Source organism: Pristiophorus japonicus, chromosome 1 (genome assembly GCF_044704955.1).
Source record: "Pristiophorus japonicus isolate sPriJap1 chromosome 1, sPriJap1.hap1, whole genome shotgun sequence".
In the NCBI taxonomy this organism is placed as follows: domain Eukaryota; kingdom Metazoa; phylum Chordata; class Chondrichthyes; family Pristiophoridae; genus Pristiophorus; species Pristiophorus japonicus.
Window position 1 is genome coordinate 533,708,534 of NC_091977.1, and position 16,621 is coordinate 533,725,154.

Consider the following 16,621-nt stretch of genomic DNA (forward strand, 5'->3'; position numbering starts at 1 on the left):
ACTGTCATTACAATTCAATTACAGTATAGGGGGGCGTCTGACACCCCTCCATTACTCTGGTTCACAGTAAAATAAAACACAGTCAAACACATTCTTAGGTATTCACTTAAAATAAAGGTACTTAGTCAAATACATTTTTAAGTAACATAACGGTACATAGTCAAACACAGTTTTTAAGTAACATTCTTACAACACTCGATTTCTGCGTTTTTACAGCAGGTAAACTTAAAACAAATCAAACATGGTAGTTTGGTGTCACCCCTCCCTGTGCGATCCCCAAGTTTGGCCAGTGGCCGTGCAGCACCCTTTGGTGCCTGACCCGACGTCCTCTGCGTTTCACTTGGCAGGTGACACACCATAAGTAAAGAATAATCGCGAGTTGACAGACAGCCAAAATGTGGGAAGCTAATCTGATCCCCGCAGGAACTTCTATATTTGTGAAAATGTTCCACCAAGGTGGAATTGTGATCTCGAGAATCTTTCTCCCTATCTCAATTGTTTTCTGTTCTAGAGTATAGAAATGTTGTGGCGAGATTACTACAGCTGCTAGCAGAGCGGTAAGATGTTCGGGTAGAGGGGGAATTGCATCGGCAAAATGTGTAACATAATCCTGCAGGTTTGTAATGTTTTCCTTCACAGTGAGATGAACAGTGGAGGGTTCAGGGATGGGGACAATCCGTTCCTGGGCCACTTGAATTGATGCCTCAGGTTTAACTGCTGTCACTTACCGGACACCAGAAGTGTCCATGTTGGTAGTGGGGCGCACTGGTGGTGACACAATATGTATGCTACCTGTGGAGGGACATGGTCCTGTGTCACTACCTCCATGGTGCAGTTAATAGGCTGTGCGCCAGCAGCTTTAAACGCACACTGTGATTTAGAATAGGCATTCAAGTGCTGGGGACACAGTGGTATGTGTGCACCCCGGCTCCGGCACCCGGTGAGGTCAGTACCCGTCATAGCGTGCTCCCACTTTATGACATACGGTGGGACCGCTGCAAAACGAATGTGTGCACCTCCCTGAATGACTCCAATGTTCTCCACCCTGTATACCGGTGCGGGTCGGGCTGTCCCACCCATAACCGGTAATATGTCCTTACTATACAGTACAAATACACACGAGGCCCATACTAGAGAGAAGGTCACTCTGTGATCAGTAACCTTTATTAGCCAGCACTGAAGTGGAGAAGATGGGTGGAGCTTCCTCTTTTATACCTGAAAGTCCAGGTTAGGAGTGTCTCCCACAAGTTCACCACCTAGTGGTCAGTGTTCTCACGGTGTACAACTTAGGTCAGTTTATACACGGATTACAATGACAGTTGAATACATGACATCACCTCCCCCCCCCCCCCCAAAGTCTTATTGGGATCACAGATTAAGTCTCTCTGGTGGTTTACGCTCCCTTGTAGAGCGCCTGAGTTGGGGCTCTGGTTGTTGGGCGCTGGCCTGAGTGTCTGCTGTTTGCGGTGCCTCAGGCCTGTCCGGACTGCCCACAGTGACTGGGCTCTCCTCCACTTGGTTCCGGTGTTCGGTCACCTGTGGTGGAGTAAACTCTACATCGTGTTCTTCCTCTGCTTCTTCTATGGGGTTGCTGAACCTCCTTTTTGTTTGATCCACATGTTTGTGGCAGATTTGTCCATTGGTAAGTTTAACTACCAGAATCCTATTTCCCTCTTTGGCAATCACAGTGCCTGCGAGCCATTTGAGCCCTGCAGCGTAGTTGAGGACAAAGACAGGGTCATTAACATCGATACCTCGCGCCCTCGCATTCCTGTCATGGTAGTCACATTGTGCCCGAGGCCTGCTCTCAACAATTTCTTTCATGGTGGGGTGTATAAGGGATAACCTGGTTTTGAGCATCCTTTTCATTAACAGCTCTGCGGGTGGAACCCCTGTGAGCGAGTGTGGTCGGGATCTATTGGCCAACAGGAGGCATGATAAGCGGCTTTGTAGGGAACCCCCTTGGATTCTGAGCATCCCCTGTTTGATTATATGCACTGTTCGTTCCGCCTGGCCATTTGAGGCCGGCTTGAACGGTGCCGTTCTGACATGGTTGATAACATTTCCTGCCATGAAGTCCTGGAACTCAATGTTTGTAAAGCACGGGCCATTGTCGCTGACCAAGATGTCCGGTAGACCATGGGCAGCGAACATTGCCCGTGGACTTTCTACCGTGGCAGAGAATGTGCTTGAATTGAGAATGTCACACTCGATCCATTTGGAGTAGGCATCTACTACAACCAAAAACATTTTTCCCATGAAAGGACCTGCGTAGTCCACATGGATGCGTGACCATGGCTTGGCGGGTCATGGCCAGGGGCTAAGGGGGGCTTCACTGGGCGCATTGCCCAACTGGGCACATGTGTTGCACCTGCGAACACAAAGTTCCAGGTCTGCATCTATCCCTGGCCACCAAACGTGTGACCTGGCAATTGCCTTCATCATGACAATGCCGGGGTGGAGTTCTCGGATGAACGCCTTTCTGCCCATCTGGGACATGACTACTTGGTTTCCCCATAGTAGGCAATCGGCCTGAATCGAGAGTTCATCCTTGCGCCAGTGAAATGGTTTAAATTCCTCAGGGCATGCCCCATACGTGGCTGCCCAGTCCCCATTCAGGACACATTTCTTAACTAAAGACAGTAGCAGGTCTCTACTTGTCCAGACTTTGATCTGCCGTGCTATCACGGGTGAGCCTTCACTTTCGAAAGCTTCAACAGCCATGACCATCTCAGCACCATGCTCGATTGCCCCCTTGGTGGTGGCTAGGGGAAGCCTGCTGAGTGCATTGGCGCAGTTTTCGGTGCCCGGTCTGTGCCGAATTGTATATTCATAGGCGGCTAACGTGAGTGCCCACCTCCGTATACGGGCCAACGCATTTGCATTTATTGCCTTGTTGTCGGCCAAAAGGGACGTTAGGGGTTTGTGATCTGCCTCCAGCTCAAATTTCCTGCCAAACAGGTATTGGTGCATTTTTTTTTACTGCATATACACATGCAAGCACTTCCTTTTCTACCATCCCATAGCCCCTTTCTGCCTGGGACAGACTTCTAGAGGCATAAGCTACCGGCTGTAACTGACCCTTGGCATTGACATGCTGCAACACACACCCGACCCCATAGGACGACGCATCGCACGTTAAAACAAGTTTCTTACCTGGGCCATATAGCGTTAACAGATTGTTGGAGCATAACAAATTGCGTGCTCTATCAAAAGCCCTTTCCTGGTTGTCCCCCTAGACCCATTCGCGACCTTTGCGTAGGAGCACGTGTAGCGGCTCTAGCAGCGAGCTCATTTTGGGAAGAAAGTTAGCAAAATAGTTCAGGAGCCCCAGGAACGAACGCAGCTCCATCGTGTTACGGGGTCTGGATGCTCCCAGGATGGCTTCCGTTTTGGACGCAGTAGGGCTGATCCCGTCTGCTGCTACCCTCATCCCCAGGAATTCTACCTCTGGTGCTAGGAAGACGCAATTCGCCTTTTTCAGTCGCAGACCTACCCGGTCCAGTCTGCGTAGCACCTTCTCCAAGTTGTGGAGGTGTTCTTCAGTATCGCGACCCGTGATGAGGATGTCGTCTTGACGATTCCACCGTCCTTGCAATCGACTTGAGGAGACTTTCCATGTTTCCTTGAAAGATCGTGGTGGCCGAGCAAATCCCGAACGGACATCTGTTGTACTCAAACAATCCCTTGTGTGTCATGATGGTGGTCAGCTTCTTCGACTCACTCGCCAGCTCCTGGGTCATGTAAGCTGAGGTCGGGTCCAATTTTGAAAAAGGTTTGCCACCGCATAGTGTTGCAAAGAGGTCCTCCGCTCTCGGTAGCGGGTACTGGTCTTGGTGTGACACCCAATTGATGGTGGCCTTGTAATCACCACATATCCTGACCGACCCATCCGCCTTGTGCACCAGCACAATCGGGCTCGCCCGGTCACTGAATTCGACTGGCGAGATGATGCCTTCCCTCAGCAGGCGGTCCAACTCGCCTTCTATCTTTTCCCGCATCACGTACGGCACCGCTCTGGCCTTGTGGTGTACTGGCTTGGCGTCCGGGTTTATGTGAATCACTACCTTGGTCCCCATGAAAGTGCCAATGCCGGGTTGAAATAGTGAGTCAAATTTGTCCAGGACCTGTGAGCATGATATTCGCTCCACAGAAGAAATTGTATTGACATCGCCCCATTTCCAGTTCATGACAGAAAGCCAACTCCTCCCCAGTAGTGCAGGACCATCCCCCGGGACAATCCAGAGTGGCAATCTGTTCTCCGAATCTTTGTGGGTTACGACTACCGTGGTGCTGCCTAGCACCGGAATGATCTCCTTTGTATATGTCCGTAGCTGTGCGTCAATCAGCAATAATTTTGGCCTCCTGGCCTTGGATGCCCACAACTTGTTGAACTATTTGATACCCATCAGGGACTGGCTGGCCCCCGTGTCTGGCTCTATTGATACTGGGATGCCATTGAGGAGCACTTTCATCATTATCGGTGGCGTCCTGTATGAACTGTATATGTGCTCCACATGAACTCGCTGAACTTCAGCTTCCAGCGATTTCCCCCAGTGTCCATTTGGCCTCGTAGGGCTTACATCGGGCCCGTCCTCCTCATACATCAACCTGGCTGCAGGCTTCCTGCACATACGTGCCAAGTGACCGCTGCAATTTCTGCAGTTTTATTGCTGATACCTGCAAGCTCTGGCTGTGTGTTTGCCTCCACACCTCCAACATGAGCCGTTGTTGGAAACAAAAGGTCCATTACCAGTCGATCATCTCTGACTGCCTCTGTAACTATCCTTAAACGCACCATTGACAGGTGTTGATGGCCCCATTACTGGCCGCATTGTCCCTTGCGATGGCATGAATTGCCGTTCAGCTCGCCATTGTCTCTGTTGAATTCCTCCTTTGGGTTCGACTACCTGCTCGGGCATGTCCGATTGCCCCTGTCTGCCTGGAGAACTGTGTGCCGCGTTAACAATGTTGACTCCCTGTCCATTTGCTGCATTTAAACTAAACCTTGTTTTAAATCCTCCAGGTTGTTGCGACCCTCGGCCAACAACCATGCCCCATACATCACGCACACCTCGTTCTGTGCAGCCTGGTCAGAAGCGTTTCTATCCTCCCGTCTGAGTGCATTCACTGTCTGTGCATGTTTTTCCAGCTCAGCCACAATTTCTTTTAAATGGACCGTCACAGCCTGGTCCTCATGTAGCCCTGAGCCTACTGCTGTGTTTTCCTGTTTCAAGATCTTTCTCAGTTGGTTCTTTAGACCATTTATCTGCATTTGCAGTTCTATATCACCAAGGCTAATTATTATGGAGGATCCTGTATTATATGCAGTAAAAATGTCGTTTAGGGTTCCTCTTCTAGGTCTCCCTATGCCCATGGTGTCCCTAACGTGTAGGGTGTATAAATCTGCTTTGTCTACATTCCCAAATTCTAACTCGTAAAATTTCTTGAACATTTCTCTCAGTAGGGCCTGGTATAGCAGCTCTGTTTCCTTCAGGCACCATGCAGATAAGTGCACCTCGGTAAGGTTTAAAATAACTGAAGCTACTGCATAGTGTACCCCCTGGGATAACAACTTTTCGGTCGGTACCAATACTAATCCGTTCCTTAGTCCCTTGATGGTGGTAGGACACCTTTCTATTATTGTGCGTCCTGGCGGGGTGGTGGGTAGAGGTTTCTTCATGTGTGCTCTTAGTTCGGTGGCGTTAATTGGGAGTGGGGAGTGTGGGACCGCGCACCCGTGTAGGCTGGAGTCCCACCCCATCCCCTCCCCGTCATCTTGCCACTGCCTGGCGAAGGCGATCGATATGCCTGCGGGACAGATCTCCTCTGACCCCCACATGCAGACGTAAATTCCCTGTTCAGACTCCCACCACTTGTTCCAACACACCTTCACTCCTCCCCGTGTCCCCGTGATGGTACGATACGCGTCATTACCGAGTCTTCCCCAGTCAGATTCCTGGTCTCCTTGCTCAGCTTCCTGAGCCACCATCAGCTACCCAGGGGAATCTGTCCTTCACAAGTCAAACGTACATGTTTTCCCTCCCTAACACGGACCCGTGCAGCAACGCCCCGCATCCTGGGGCATGGAACTGAAGCCTCCCCATAGGTAAACCCTTCCTGGCTGGAGTAGCGGGCGGAGTTAGATCCCAGCCACCCTGCCCACCTTCCCTCGTGGGCGTAAACGGCCGGTGTGCCGGCCCCTGCAGTCACGATCGGTGCTCTCTCTCCTGAGCACCCATAAATGAGGGATTCTTCCACGTCCCCTCCTTATCAGGGAGAGCAGGAACAGGACCCTTCCTGCAGGGGCACATAAAACAGATTGTCCAGCCCTGAGAAAAGCTCTCTGGCTTGACAAAGATAACCGAGTTCCAATTTGGGCTCATTTCTTCTCAGACACACAATACAGTCTTTAATCGACCGGCTGTCTTATTCAAATCTTTATGGAACTGATGTCTGCTTTTAACTTTTGTCGCACAGCCATTTTATTCTTATCTTACCGGTGCTTCCTTTAATAGCAATACCGGTAGATTCTTCCTACTCCCGGGTGTTACCCGGCCTGTGCCTCTTTTAATAGCTGTACAGGTGGATTTTTTTCCCCTTCTTATCCCTGGATGGGCTTTTACACGTTTTCCCCAATAACTATTACATATGTCACTATCATTACACCGATAATCCTACACTACACTACACTTACTAAACATACTTAAATTCATATCGTGCTCCGGGTGGCCAGGTTAATTCCTGTTCTTCTCCTTTCTTCTTGGGAGTCTGGGTTTCCAGCTGGGCCGGGAGTAGATCAGCCTGTACCGCAGGACCCAGAGTGTCCTGACCGGAGGTGGGTCTGAGTCCCACACTATTGGGGGAACGTCCCCTCCAGTGCTATAGCACACTGCTCCTTTGGGGGTGGCTGCACGGTTACTTTCATCCCCTGGGGTTTCTACCTGGTCGAGGGTTGAGGGCTGGGGACTCCCAATTGGTAGCTGGTCCACCACTATCTCTTCTGGGGGTTCCTCGTCGCCCGAGGCTACCGGCTGGGGGGTCGCTGCTCGCAGGCTGGTCCCTGATCCTAGGTACCCTTTCGCGGCTGGTCCCTCTCCCGGAGCTGAACCGGTAGATTCTTCCTACTCCCGGGCGCTGGTGACCACGGTGTCTTAGGCTGTGGTGTGCGGAGAGTCCTTCTTAAGGCTCTGGCTACTGGGGGTGCGTCCGAGTCCCAAATGATTGGGGGATTAGCCCCTCCGGTAACACAGACCACCACCCCTCTAGGTGTAGTCTGTGGGTCTGCCACGTCCCCTGTGGGTTTTCCACAGTCGGGGGCTGCTGGCTGGGGATCCCTGTCTTTAGTCCGGTTCACTGTTTTTGGCTGTCCCTTACGCTTAGCTGCTATCCCGGGGTTAAACAGTTTGCACTGGTTTATGTGAAACCACTTTGTACAGTGGGGCATTTTTATGGCATAGACCATGGGGCTTGCCTTGTCGACAATGTGGTACAGTCCCATGTACAGTGCCTCAAAAACCCCTACTCTAGCGTAGTTCCTTACGATGACCTGGTCCTCTATCTTCCATTCGTGGTGTTTACGGGGCTCTTAACAGCAGTTGGTTTCTAGTAGCATTTGACTGGCTGGCCTGGATCCCCATGAGGACCAGTGGTAGGATCTCTATCCAACTCTTGGGTGAGTCCCCTGTCTCTTTATGCAGCCTTTCTTTGATGGTGCGGTTTAAACGCTCCACAGGCCCAGATGACTGCGGGTTGTGGCTCCCCTGGACGGACTCCATGTACTGTGGCACTCCCCATCGGGAGAACACTTCCCTAACCAGGATCCTAGGTGTTCCCAGGGCAGTGGCTGTTCGGCATGGGAAGGCTTCCACCCATTTGGTGAACACGTCCACCAATACTAGGCAGTACTTGTAGCCTCCCTGGGCAGTGGGTAGGGGCCCGATGTAATCGATCTGGATCGACTGCCAGGATCCCTCTGCCCTCCTGATATGTCCCATAGACACCTTCCTTTTCTGGGGGTCGGGGTTGTTGGCAGCGCACACCAGACACCTAGCACAGAACTCGCGGACGTCTTCCTTGAGTCCCGGCCACCACCTTGCCTGTTCCATCCGTTACCAAGTGGTCTCCGGTCTGGGGTGTCCTGCTCCTGGACCCTCGTGGGCCCAAGCTGGAGGAATTCTCTCCGGTGTTGTTGCGGTACTACCCATTGCTCCCCCCTGAACAGCATGCCTTCTTTAATGGCAATCGCTGCGGTATTTTACGGGCCGTCTATCCTTTCCCCTTTTTCTAGCGTGTTTAGGACAGTTTTGAGGACGGAGTCTTGGGTCTGAACCATTCTTAGGTCCGGGGGCAATGCTATCCCTGCCCTATCTGTCGTCCCATCCTGCGCCTAACCGCTGCAATGGGTCCTGGATTGTACGGATCCGAGATTGCCCGTGCGGGCCCTCTGCTTGGCCAACATGTCAGCCTGTTTGTTTCCCTCGCCAAGAGGTTCAGTGGTGGAATGTGCCTTCACTTTATGTAAAAAGATCTCCTCTTCCTTCCCCCATGACTGTCATTATCTTTTCCAGTAAGGGCTTAATTGCTAGGGATCCTTCGTCTGTGGAAGTGTATCCGCGGCGGGACCAGATAGCCAGGTACTCCGTACACAAATTGCATGTGAACATACTGTCCGAGCAAATCGTGTATGGGGTAGGGAATTCTTCGGGGTGTGTGACTACGTACACCACCGCAGACAGTTCAGCATGCTGGGCGCTCATAGTACTGGGGAGTTTAATCGCTAGGGCAATGCCTGCCTCTGGGTCATAAACTCTTCACCCACAGATACCGTGCTGGAACCGTCCACATAGATCTCTCGGCCTCTGGGGATGTAACCCGGCCCGAAAGCCTATGTCAGTTTCCCATACCCCCTCTACGGAACACCGGTGGGCTGGCCCTGGATAGATCATGTTGGCTGCGAGTCTTGGCTCCCAGAGACCCTTTACCCTTAGGTCCATTTGAGAGAGGAGCAGGATCCAGCGAGCAATGTGGGCACTGCTCACAGTCCCGTCCTTGATTCTCCCGTCCAGGAGCATTTGGGTGGGTGTCTGGTCGGTAAGGAGTGTAATAGGGGACCCACCCCCTGTGAAGATCAGTGATCTTTTCACAGCCCAGTGAGTGGCTAGGAGGTGCCGCTCACAGTTGGAGTATCCCTTCTCCACATCCGTGAATATCCTGGAGGAGTGGACCACTGGTCTCAGCCGGCTGTGCCACTCTTGAAGCAGTACTGCACTCAGGCTGTCCCCACTGGCTGCTACCTCCAGGAAAAACTCTTTACCCCCATCGATAGCCCCTAGAGCTGGCGCGGTCTGCAAGTCTTCCTTGAGTTGGATAAATGCTGCCTCACAGTCTTCGTCCCATTCCCACTCTACTCCCTTGTGTAGGAGTCGGAGCAGAAGGGCTGCTGTCGCTGCATAATCCTCAATGAAATCTCTGCAGTACCTGGTTAGCCCTAGAAAAGATCTTACTCCTGTCACTGTCTTGGGGGCTGGTAACTTCTGCACTGCTTCCCTTCTAGCTTTGTCAATGGCCCTTTCCCTAGCGCGCACAGCCAGTCCCAGGAAATTTACTTCCTTTTGGCCGATCTGTGCCTTCTTGGGATTCACTTTAAACCCTTCTTCTTTCAGCAGCTCCAGCAGTTCAGCCAGCAGTGGGCCATGCTCCTCCCCCTGATCGGTGAACAGGAGCAGGTCGTCCACATTCTGTACTAACTGCTGGGGTCGACTGGAGCTCTTTAAACAGTTGACCATACATTGGTGAAAAATGCTAGGGCTTTTGTGGAAGCCCTGAGGGAGACAGTTCCAAGTGTCTTGCTGTCCTTTAAAAGTAAAAGCAAACTTGTACTGATCTTCTCTTCTTAAAGTTATTAGACTGGAACCCATTGGAAATATCCAGCACCGTGAAGGTGGTCGCGGAGGCTGGGATACTTCCAATGAGGTCGGCGACGGCAGCAACCGTGGGTGTACAGGCGGGGATGTTACCGTTGAGTACTCGATAGTCCACCGTGGCTCTCCAGGAGCTGTCCGGTTTCTTAACCGGCTACAATGGAGAGTTCACATGGGTAGCTATTGGTCTCAATGCCCCCTGTTTAACCAAGGAACCGAAGGCTGTTTCCATGTCTGCCTCCGCCTTCCTGGGGAAGTTGTACTGTTTCTGCGGATGGGTCATGGGGTCCCCATCTATGCTAACCTCGACCCCGTTTATTCTCCCACAGTCGTGTTTGTGAGTGGCAAAAGCTGCAAGGTTTGCCCTCACATACTCTTGCTACTCCATCGGAGTGTTACTGACCAGTGATTCAAGGTCGTAACACTCCTTTGGCTTCATGGTGCACACCATCCCTTTTCCCCGTTTTTCTGGGATAACCATCACCTCACTCTCCTGTCCCGCACACACTGACCCCCAAAGACAGTGGCTTCTTAACTCCACTAGGATTCTGTAGCCTAGAATGTAGTCAGCCCCCAGGATTCCTCTCCCTTCCTGTTCCCACTTCTTAAGGATACAAGTCCACTTGGTGTGGAGTGTTCCTAAACGAATAGAGAGCGGAATGGTGAATGAGCCAGCCTGCTCAGTGCCTGTGAAACCCACCAAGTTGGAGGGGACCCCGCTAGGCAGAGGTGAGACGGCGGGGTTAGCTGCATAGACGAGGGTGCTTGATGTACCGATATCCAGCAGATAAGTCCCTTTCACCTTTTCCACTTCCATTTCAACGGTCGGTCTCCCCCACGCATCGTACTCGAGGGCACACAGGTGAACAGGCTGCTTCTGTCCTAGTCACTGTTTTGGCTGGGATGGGGCAGATGGGATTTCGGTACCGGTGGCGTTGGCTACCTTCCCAGGGCCCTCTAGCATTGTTCGGAGAGCAGTCAGGAAGGTATCAAACGTGTGAGGAGGGACTGGATTCTTGGTCTTGGTCGTTTGGGCAGGGGCTGGAGAGATCTTCCCTGCGCTACTCTTCCATGGATTTCTACAATCCTTTCTCTAGTGCCCACTCTTTCCACACCCAAAACAGGTACGTTTTGTATCGGAGGGGTTGCCCTCCTCGTGGCGCCAATCCCTCTTGTCCTGACTAGGTCTGATTTTGTGGACCCTTCCCTTGCGTGGGTGCTCTTCCGTCCCCCTGCCGTTCCGGTAGGCTCGGGTCAGTTGCCTGACTACTTCCTGTTCGGTGGCCTGGGGATCTCTCGGGTCAAACCAGGCCGCAGCCTTTGCTCTTATACGTGGCAAACCGTTTGCCACCAGGCTTCGGAGCCAATGGGCTCTCTCGTCCCGGGTTAGGTGATACCAGTTGAGAGCCCCACCACAGGCGCTCTGGTACACAGGCCACAGTCTGTCTGCGAAAGCCTGTGGGGTTTCCCCTGTGAGTTGCATTGTTTTCTCTACTCTGGAGAAGGGACGCCCGTCATTACAGCCCATGGCTTCTAGAATGTCTTCCTGGACGGCGGCACATGTCCTCTGTCCCCTTTTGCTCTCGGCGGAGAGGGACTTGTACAACTTGCCGTCCAGTGAGAGGAGGAGCATCTTTACTATCTCGGCATCATCACACCCATTAATATCCCCTGCCTGTTCTACTTCCATAAAGTGAACCGAGGGGTCTCCCTTTGGAGTGAACTTTCCCAGGTGACTTATAATAGCCTTAAGCTGTTGGGTAGAGTGGGGAACCATAAACTGACTTTCCAGGGGCCCCTGACCCCCAGTACCGGTGGGCGGGCCAAACATCTGTTGCCAGACTGGGCACATTGGCCCCAGCTCTGGCTCTTCCTGCTCTGGCTAGTCCACCCCTCCCTGCTGCCAAACCGAGCTGAACCTTGACGCCACAGTTGGTGGTCCGTTATCCCTGTCTGCCCCGCAACTCGTTCGCCCCTCCTGCTGCCGAACCGGTGTAGTCACCGGTGCCACGGGTGGTGGTCGAATAGTTTCCTCCTCTTCCAGGTTTACCTGGGCCGTACCTGGGCTTATTAGCCTGCCTTTTGCCTTGTCAGAGCAAGGGTTAAACTCTTGATTTGTTGCTGGCAGGGACCGTGGTCTCCTGACTCATAGAAACATAGAAACATAGAAAATAGGTGCAGGAGTAGGCCATTCAGCCCTTCTAGCCTGCACCGCCATTCAATGAGTTCATGGCTGAACAAAAGCAGAGTGGAGAATGCGGGCATCGATCCATACTATGTTAGCGGTAGTTCGCGATTTCGGGGTACGTTGGATTCTGCAGGTTCTGCTTGCAGTACCCCGAATGTCGGAAAAGACTTCTTACTGTGCAATCTTCAGTTGGGTGGTGTCCGCTGATACGGTAGGGTGCGTTTTGGACTTATGGGGTAAGTACCCGTTTTCTTTCGTTAGAAATAGGTTTCAAAGTCTTTTTAGGTAATGTTTTCGCCTGTTGGTAGTCAGGCCTAGGTTGTAGAGTGGAAACTTTCGATTCTTCAGTTTCTTCCTTGTGGAGTTTTGTTTCGAAGTTGGTCGATCGCGGTGGTTTTGGTGGTACCACGTTGGCTGTGGACGGTTGCTGCTCTTCCTTCCTTTACGATAGCAGGACGTTGAGGCCGGAGAAGCTAGTTAAAGAAACATAGAAACATAGAAAATAGGTGCAGGAGTAGGCCATTCGGCCCTTCGAGCCTGCACCACCATTCAATAAGATCATGGCTGATCATTCCCTCAGTACCTCTTTCTTGCTTTCTCTCCATACCTCTTGATCCCCTTAGCCGTAAGGGCCATATCTAACTCCCTCTTGAATATATCCAATGAACTGGCATCAACAACTCTCTGCGGCAGGGAATTCCACAGGTTAACAACTCTCTGAGTGAAAAAGTTTCTCCTCATCTCAGTCCTAAATGGCCTACCCCTTATCCTAAGACTGTGTCCCCTGGTTCTGGACTTCCCCATCATCGGGGTCATTCCACCTGCATCTAACTTGTCCCGTCCCGTTAGAATCTTATATGTTTCTATGAGATCCCCTCTCATCCTTCTAAACTCCAATGTATAAATGCCCAGTTGATCCAGTCTCTCCTCATATGTCAGTCCAGCCATCCCGGGAATCAATCTGGTGAACCTTCGCTGCACTCCCTCAATAGCAAGAACGTCCTTCCTCAGATTAGGAGACCAAAACTGAACACAATATTCCAGGTGAGGCCTCACCAAGGCCCTGGACAACTGCAGTAAGACCTCCCTGCTCCTACACTCAAATCCCCTAGCTGTGAAGGCCAACATACCATTTGCCGCCTTCACCGCCTGCTGTACCTGTATGCCAACTTTCAATGACTGATGAACAATGCCACCCAGGTCTAGTTGCACCTCCCCTTCTCCTAATCTGCCACCATTCAGATAATGTTCTGTCTTCGAGTTTTTGCCCCCAAGTTGGATTTATCCACATTATACTGTATCTGCCATGCATTTGCCCACTCACCTAACCTGTCCAAGTCACCCAGCAGCCTCTTAGCATCCCCCTCACAGCTCATACCGCCACCCAGTTTAGTGTCATCTGCAAACTTGGAGATATTACACTCAATTCCTTCATCCAAATCATTGATGTATATTGAAAATAGCTGGGGTCCCAGCACTGAGCCCTGCGGCACCCCACTAGTCACTGCCTACCATTCTGAAAAGGACCCATTTATCTCGACTCTCTGCTTCCTGTCTGCCAACCAGTTCTCTATCCACATCAGTACATTACCCCCAATACCAAGTATTTTGATTTTGCACACCAATCTCTTGTGTGGGACCTTGCAAAAGGCTTTTGAAAGTCCAAATACACCACATCCACTGGTTCTCCCTTGTCCACTTTACTAGTTACATCCTCAAAAAATCCAGAAGATTTGTCAAGCATGATTTTCCCTTCATAAATCCATGCTGACTTGGACCGATCCTGTCACTGCTTTCCAAATGTGCTGCTATTTTATCCTTAATAATTGATTCCAACATTTTCCCCACTACTGATGTCAGGCTAACCGATCTATAATTACCCGTTTTCTCTCTCCCCCTCCTTTTTAAAAAGTGGTGTTACATTAGCTACCCTCCTATCCAGATTTGATAGACTATTGGAAAATGATCACCAATGCATCCACTATTTCTAGGGCTACTTCCTTAAGTACTCTGGGATACAGACTATCAGGCCCCAGGGATTTATCGGCCTTCAATCCCATCAATTTTCCGAACACTATTTCCCGCCTGATAAGGATATCCCTCAGTTCCTCCTTCTCAGTAGACCCACGGTTGCCTAGTACTTCCGGAAGGTTATTTGTGTCTTCCTTCGTGAAGACAGAACCAAAGTATTTGTTCAATTGGTCGGCCATTTCTTTGTTCCCCATTATAAATTCACCTGAATCCAACTGCAAGGGACCTAGGTTTGTCTTTTTCTCTTCACATATCTATAGAAGCTTTTGCAGTCGGTTTTTATGTTCCCGGCAAGCTCCTTCTCGTACTCTATTTTCCCCCTTCTAATTACACCCTTTGTCCTCCTCTGCTGAATTCCAAATTTCTCCCAGTCCTCAGGTTTGCTGCTTTTCCTGGCCAATTTATGTGCCTCTTCCTTGGATTTAACACTATCCTTAATTTTCTTTGTTAGCCACGGTTGAGCCACCTTCCCCATTTTATTTTTACTCCAGACAGGGATGTACAATTGCTAAAGTTCATCCATGTGATCTTTAAATGTTTGCCATTGCCTATCCACCGTCAACCCTTTAAGTATCATTTGCCAGTCTATTCTAGCCAATTGATGCCTCAAACCATTGAAGTTACCTTTCCTTAAGTTCAGGACCTTAGTTTCTGAATTAACTGTCACTCTCCATCTTAATAAAGAATTCGACCATGTTATGGTCACTCTTCCCCAAGGGGCCTCGCACAACAAGGTTGCTAATTAGTCCTTTCTCATTACACATCACCCAGTCTAGGATGGTCAGCTCTCTAGTTGGTTCCTCGACATATTGGTCTTGAAAACCATCCCTAATACACTCCAGGAAATTGTCGAAATCTCGACTCACAATATACAATTCAGACACCTTCAGCCCGGCAGATGTTCCTTTAGTTTTACTCGCTAGCAAGGGAAAGGTCACACTCAGTCAACGGCTAAATGAACACCTTTGAAATGGTACACTTTCACAAGATATTTATACAGTAAAAACCCAAGTTATGGCCTCTTCCTGTATATTGGCTCTGTCTTGCAGTCAGTGAATACAGATAAAGAGTTAATTACTGCATCCTTGTCCTGACATGGTTTCCAAATATTTCCTTTTGTCAGGGTTATCAGTTGGCTAGTCGGCCATTACTCGATGATAATGAGCTATTACTGGCATTGCATTGTGTCAGAATTGTCCAGTTTCCTGATCGGTTATCCTTTTGCATCAAATGGATGAGGTCTGTACAAGAAATAATGGCTGGTGGTTTGAGTATCTCGAAAAGGGTGGGGCGGAGTGGAACTGGTGTTGTATGGACAATAGGAGAGCACCATGGGTGGTACCTGTCTCAGCAGGACTTGTCTCCTAGCTGTCTGGTGGCCATTGATTAGTTATCAGCCATTTCAAGCCAGGTTTATGCAAACAGACTGTCTGTTGCAGAAATTTCTGGAAGGACCAGGACTCGATTTTGTTTTATATTAAAAGGGCACAAAAATACAGTGTGGTACAGCTTAGATATAAAATACATTTCCATATTCCCCCATTGGACAACTTAATCCATTCTGATCTTGCACAGTCTCTCTATTTCCATTTCCACACAAGAGCCTTCAGTAGTTGTCGCTACCATAACTCTAGCCGTGGTCTCGGTAGGTAACATAGTTTTTCCCACCCTGGCACAGCAACACTTAACCAAGACAAATAATAGATACAGGGCGAAGACTATCAGCAGGAATATGATCAAACCCTGTACCACAGATCTCCCTAGGGATCCCAACCATCCCGATGCCCAATCCCACAAGGTGGTACCGTCCTGGCCAACTGTCAGTTTATACTCGATTACCTTGTTCCTAATGCAAGAAACAAAAAGGGCCACACTACATCATAATTCTAAAAGGACAAAGGGTGTTAAAAAAACAAGCCTGAAGGCTTTGTGTCTTAATGCAAGGAGTATCCGTAATAAGGTGGATGAATTAACTGTGCAAATAGATGTTAACAGATATGATGTGATTGGGATTACAGAGACGTGGCTCCAGGATGATCAGGGCTGGGAACTCAACATCCATGGGTATTCAACATTCAGGAAGGATAGAATAAAAGGAAAGGGAGGTGGGGTAGCATTGCTGGTTAAAGAGGAGGTTAATGCAATAGTTAGAAAGGATATTAACTTGGATGATGTGGAATCTATATGGATAGAGCTGCAGAACACCAAAGAGCAAAAAACATTAGTGGGAGTTGTGTACAGACCTCCAAACAGTAGTAGTGATGTTGGGGAGGGCATCAAACAGGAAATTAGGGGTGCATGCAGTTATCATGGGTGACTTTACTATGCATATAGATTGGGCTAACCAAACTGGAAGCAATACGTTGGAGGAGGATTTTCTCGACCAATATGTTGAGGAACCAACTAGAGGGAGGCCATCTTAGACTGGGTGTTGTGTAATGAGAGAGGATTAATTAGCAATCTCGTTGTGCGAGGCCCC